The sequence below is a fragment of the Eumetopias jubatus genome, unplaced genomic scaffold (assembly GCF_037043125.1).
Source record: "Eumetopias jubatus isolate StellerSeaLion01/CBP00866 unplaced genomic scaffold, mEumJub1_p1.0 scaffold_9, whole genome shotgun sequence".
Classification (NCBI taxonomy): Eukaryota; Metazoa; Chordata; class Mammalia; order Carnivora; family Otariidae; genus Eumetopias; species Eumetopias jubatus.
In genome coordinates this window covers 30,876,267-30,882,476 of record NW_028274815.1, presented here as the reverse complement: position 1 = coordinate 30,882,476, position 6,210 = coordinate 30,876,267, and positions in this window count along the sequence as shown.

Here is a 6,210-nt window from a genome sequence, read left to right as displayed (position 1 = left end):
CGCAGCTCTCCTCCCCCCACCCTCGACCTTCGCACCCCGGGGGACTGGGCTGTCCTGGGAGGCAGAAGCTTCGGAACCGAGGGACGGGAGCGGGCCACTTCCTTGTCCTGGAGAGGAGAGACAGGGAAGAGGCATTTTTTATGATCCCCAGGACCGTGTAACTGGGAATTAATTGAAAGGGGAGAGAGGGTTCATCAGACCCTGTGTGGTTATGAAGTGTTTTCCCACAGGGAATCGACGTTTACTGAATACTTCTGTACCAGGCTCTGTCCTAGGTGCCTGGCTCTTCTGACGTCCCTTCTGTAATCTTCATAACCACGTGGGGTAGGTATTAACCCCATTTTACAGATGAGCAAACTGAGACTCCCCCTGCACAAAGCCTGAACTAGAAACCCTCAAAGTATTTCCTTTATAACAGCCCAACATATCTTTTCTTTTTCTCACAAATAGTTGCCTTGCCGTGTAGGCAACTCCCCAACCGCGAGGGATGGTCGAAGTGATTATCTGAAAATGTTCGCAGCGGCTCTTTAGATAGTCCTCTTCTCCAGTGCATACCTCCCAAAAGAAAACCTAAGCACAATTGTATTTACTTTGTAACATCGAAGATCAGTGTTATCAAGATAATCCTAGAAAAAAATACAACAAAATCTCAATTTTGTCTGTAGATATGTGGTCTAAGTTGTCAGGACAATTACCTCACCAACCTCTTTTTCTTCCAGACAGTGAGGATCAGGGTGTGGTCCGCCTGAGTCATCTCCTAGTAACATATAGATCCCAGAAAAATCAAAGCAAGGACAGTGAAACAGACTTATTTCCCAGAGATGGAAGGTCTGAAGGTAATGGAGTTGGCCAGAAGACTCACCCACTCTGTCTCCTACACTCTTAAGAGCGAGTTTCAAAGACAGGGCAGGCCTGGGAATCCACCGTTCTGCCCTCCTCTGGAGCTACAGGGGAAGACAGGATGGAGTACCTACTTTCCTGTTTATGTTCAAAATTACTAATCCTATTCATGTCTCAGAATTCTGAGTGAAAAATTAAAATCTTCAGGCTTAAAATTAAATTCTTTATTACCTTCAGGGGCAGTTCTTCTAATAATCAGACCACTTCAGAACTTTCTATTAGTATAATATTGAGAACAAAACCACTGCCACATCTCCCAGTATGTTTCCTCTCTTGCTGCTTAAGCCAACCTTGAAATAGTGGATTTCCTGAGTGGTGGGGAAGAAACCACCTAATTGTTTTTCTTACCCTGTTACCTTTTTATCTTTCCACAATAGGATTCCTGTAAGAAAGGAAAGGTAGGGGGGCGCCTGGGTGGCTCAGTCGTTGAACGTCTGCCTTCAGCTCAGGTCATGATCCCTGGGTCCTGGGATCTAGCCCCACATCAGGTTGGCTCCCTGCTCCGCGGGAAGCCTGCTTCTCCCTCTCCCGGAGCCTGCTTCTCCCTCTCCCACTCCCCCTGCTCGTGCTCCTGCTCTCACTGTCTCTCTCTGTCAAATAAATAAATTTAAAAATCTTTAAAAAAAAAAAAAGAAAGAAAGGGAAGGTAGGAATAGCAAACCGATATGAAACAAAATGTTAAAGGTAGTATCACACTAAGTATAAGCAGATCGAAATGAGAAATAAGGAAACACTTGGAGTTAAAGTGTTAACACATAATTTCACGATGATTTTCCATTGCCTAGCGCTCTCCAGTTTTCTTCAATTTTGGTTACAGTTTAGTCAATAGATGCTGCTGTAGTTTGGGAGCCACAGGAAGCCAACTCTGAGACGGAGTTTAGCATTCAGGGTGTGTCTCAGGGAGTGCCCTTGGGACAAACCCCGGAGGCGGGGAGAGGGAGGGAAGGGACTGGGCAGAGGGAAAGGCTAACAGGGAAGTGGGTCCCCCTCCGCAGCCGCACCCAATCCCGTGGGGCGCCCTTGAGCTGAAAGCCCTATCGGAGCTGTCACATGGTGAGCCAAAATGTCTAGGGCTTTCTACCCCCATCACAGTGGACTGACTTCCTGCAAGCAGCTCTCTGCTGCCAAACGAGCTGACAGCTAGAGGCTGTCTGCCAAAAGCACTCCACCAGCTGGAGAGGAGTCCTTCCCTGAAGGGGCATCTGAGCGGTACCTCTCTGCATCCACCACAAATGCATCCACAGGGTGCATCTAGTACAAATAAGTGACGCTGATTTTAGTAAGCAAATTTAGTTTAGTTAGTAAACTGTTTTTTACACGCAAGGTCTTCTGACAACTCTCCATAAAACTACAAATCCGACTCAGGCCTCTATGTGTCCCTACTACCTTCTTTATTAGTATCTTTTCTTGTGCCTGATACACTAAATAGATATCCTTCTTCCCTTTTCCTTTACTCATTCTACTTTTCTCCCCTCTTCCGTTCTGGAAATTGTCAGAAATCCCTTATCTGCTATTTTTTTTCCCCTGCTGCAACTTGTCCCTTCTTCACACTCTTCCCATGACTATTATATCCAATTAAAAAACTTCAGGCCCCATTTCTCATCATGGAAAAAAATCTGTTGTGTATGCAGTGACAGCACTAACCACGAGTGGAGTGGTTATCATCTTTATTAGAGAATAGATTCTATACTGTGATACATACTAAGGACCCAACTGCTGTAAAAGATCATCCCCGTGCAGTTGCCATGGCAGGATTTTCACACAGCTAGTCCCACCATAGACTAATGCAGTCATAACCAGAAAGTTTGTTAAAACAGTAATTCTCAGGGCACCTGGGTGGCTCAGTCAGTTAAGCATCTGCCTTCGGCTCAGGTCATGATCCCAGGGTCCTGGATTAGAGCCCTGCGTTGGGCTCCCTGCTCAGTGGGGAGCCTGCTTCTCCCTCTCCTTCTGCCCCTCTCCCCTGTTCCTGCTCTCTCTCTTTCTGGCCCTCTCTCAAATAAATAAATAAAATCTTAAAAAAAGAAAAAGACAGTAGTTTTCAAAATGTGACCCATGGATCCCTGGGGATTCTCCAAGACCCTTTGGAATGTCTGCAAGGTTGAATCAATATTTATAATGATACTAAAGCAAAATTAGCTTATTTTACTGTGTTAACTTTACACTGATGATGCAAAACTGCCGGTACCTTAGCACTTACTAAGGACACAAAACTGTACTATTAAAAAAAACCGCTTACTTAGAAGTCATTGTACTATTCACTGATACACAGTAAAAAAAAAAAAAAAGGAAAGGAAAAGAACAGACAAAAGAAAAGAGCCAATCTCACTTAAGAATATCACAATGAAGCAATAAAAATTGTGGTTATTTTCAAATCTCAACCCTTGATTGAGTACATGTCTGGTTTTTAACAGCTTTATTGAGATATAATTAAAATACATTAAACCATACCATTTAGAGTATATAATCTGATGAGTTTTAACATATGTTCACACCTCTGAAATGATCGCCACCATCAGGAAAATGAAAATGTCCATCTTTTACCCCTGGGTTATTTAAATTATGTTATTTAGTTTCCAAATAGTTGAGGATTTCTCTGATATCTTTTTGTTATTGATTTCAAATTCAATTCCGTCCATGGTCAGGGAAGAGACTTGATAATGGATGAATCCTTTAAAAATTTTTGAGAATTGTTTTATAGCCCAGAATCTGATCTATCTTAGCAAATTGTTCCTTCTTCACATTAAAAAAATATGTATTTTGCTGTTATTGGGTAGAATGTTCTATAAACATCAACTAGGTAAGGTCATTCATAATGTTCTTCAAATCTTCCAGTTAATAACTGGTTTTCCATCTGTACAGTCTATTGATTACCGAGGGAGTGAGGCTGAAATCTCTGACTAATTGTGGATTTTCCTACTTCTTATAGTTCTATTAATTTTTATATCATGTATTTCTAAGCTTTCTTATTGAGTACACAAATATTTAGAATTGCAATGTCCTTTTGACAAACTGACACCTTTATCATTACAAAACAACCTTCTTTATACTTCGTAATATTCTTTGCTCTGAAATTTACTTTTTTTCTAATATTAATGTAGCCACTCCCAACTTTCTTTTGATTAGTGTTAAAATGGTATATCTTTCCCATTCTTTTTACTTTTGAACTCTTTTCTTATTTACGTATAAAGTAGGTTTCTTGTAGGCAGCATATAGTGAGGTCTTGCTCTTTTTATCCAATTGGACAATCTCTGGTTTTTAAATGGAGGGCTTAGATTATTTATATCTAATGTGATTATTGACATGGTCAAATTTAAATGTACCACTCTATTGTTTTTTTTCTGTTTGTTCCATCTGTTCTTTGGTCATTTTTACCACTTTTTCTGATTTATCTTGGATTAATGTATTACTTTTATTTTTCATTTTATCTCCTTTGCTGGGTTGTCAGCTATACCTCTGTTTTGTTTTTAGTAGCTGTTTTAGGATTTATAATATATATCTTTAATGTATTACTGCCTACCATCAAGAATTATTATATCACTTAATGTATGTACGTGTATCTTATGGGGCACCTGGGTGGGTAAGTCAGTTAAGCATCTGACTCTTGATTTCAGTTCAGGTCATGATCTCAGAGTTGTGGGATTGAGCCTCGTGCTGGGCTCCCCACTCAGCAGGGTTTGCTTCTCTCCCTCACCCCCTGCCCCTCCCCCCCCAACATAAATAAAACCTTAAAAAAAAAATCTTACAATAGCATACCTCTATTTCCCTTCTTAGTCTTTGTGCTATTTTACTTATATATTTTTTTATTTTTTACTTGATTATCTTTGCATTAAATAATTACTTTTCAAAGAAATTGTTAAAATAAGGTTTTTAAAAGTCTTTTTCATTTACCCACATATTTACCATTTCTGATACACTTCCTTCCTTTGTATAGATACATAGGTCCATCTGGTATCATTTTCCTTCTGCCTAAAGGACATCCTTTAACATTTCTTGTAGCACAGGTATAGTAGCAATTTTTGTATGCTGAAAACAATTTATTTTCCCTTCATTTTTGAAAGACATTTTCACTGAGTACAGAATTCTATGGTGACAGCTTTTTTCTTTCAGTACTTTTTTTAATAAAGATTTTATTTATTTATTTATTTATTTATTTATTTATTTATTTAATTTGCGAGAGAGAGAGAGAGAGAGAGAGAGAGAGAAAGAGCATGAGCAGGGGGAGAGGCAGAAGGAGAGGGTGAAGCAGGCCCTAAGTCTGGCTCCCTGCTCTACAGGGAGTGCCCCTCTTTCAGTACTTTAAAGATAGTTCTCCAATGCCTTCTTACTTGCTTTGTTTCTGAGAAATGGACTGTCATCTTAATCTTCGTTCCTCTGCACGTAATGCAATTCAGTGTGTCTTAAGATTCTCTCTTTATCACAGGGGCGCCTGGGTGGCTCAGTCATTGGGCATCTGCCTTCGGCTCAGGTCATGATCCCAGGGTCCTGGGATCGAGCCCCGCATCAGGTGGGCTCCCTGCTCGGTGGGAAGCCCGCTTCTCCCTCTCCCACTCCCCCTGCTTGGGTTCCCTCTCTCACTGTGTCTCTCTCTGTCAAATAAATAAATAGAATCTTTAAAAAAAATTTTCTCTTTATCACAATTCTTAAGCAATTTGATTATGACATGCCTTGGTGGAATTTTGTGTTCTCATGCTTGGAGTTCACAGAGTTTCTTGGATCAGTGGGCTTTAAGTTTTCATTAAATTTGGAAAATATTTAGCTATTACTTCTTCAAGTATTTTTATCTGCCCTCTTCCATTGGGGCCCCACTTATACACATATTAAGTTGTTTGAGGTTTTCTCACAGTTCACCAGGGCTCTGATATTTTTTTCTGTTTTTTTTTCCTTTGTCTATTTCACTTGTATCTATAGTTTCTATTTCTATGTCTGCAAGTTCACTAATTTTTTTATGGTACCTAATCTGTTATTGATTCCATCCAGTTACTTTTCATCCCAGACATTGCTGGTTTCCTTCTCTAGAGGTTTAATTTAGATTTTCTTTACACCCATCCTTAATATGTTCAACCTTTCCTTTACCTTCTTGAACATATGGAATATAGTTATGACAACTGTTTCTAGTATCCTTATCTGCTAATTTATCATCTGTGTCATTTCTATTGATCGATTTTTTTCCCTTCATTATGGCAGTATATTGCCACTTCTTTGCATGCCTGGTAATTTTTTATTAGATATCAGATGTTGTGAATTTTACTTTTTTGGGTGCTGGGCATATTTGTCTTCCTTTAAAGATTCTTAATCTTTGAAACACAG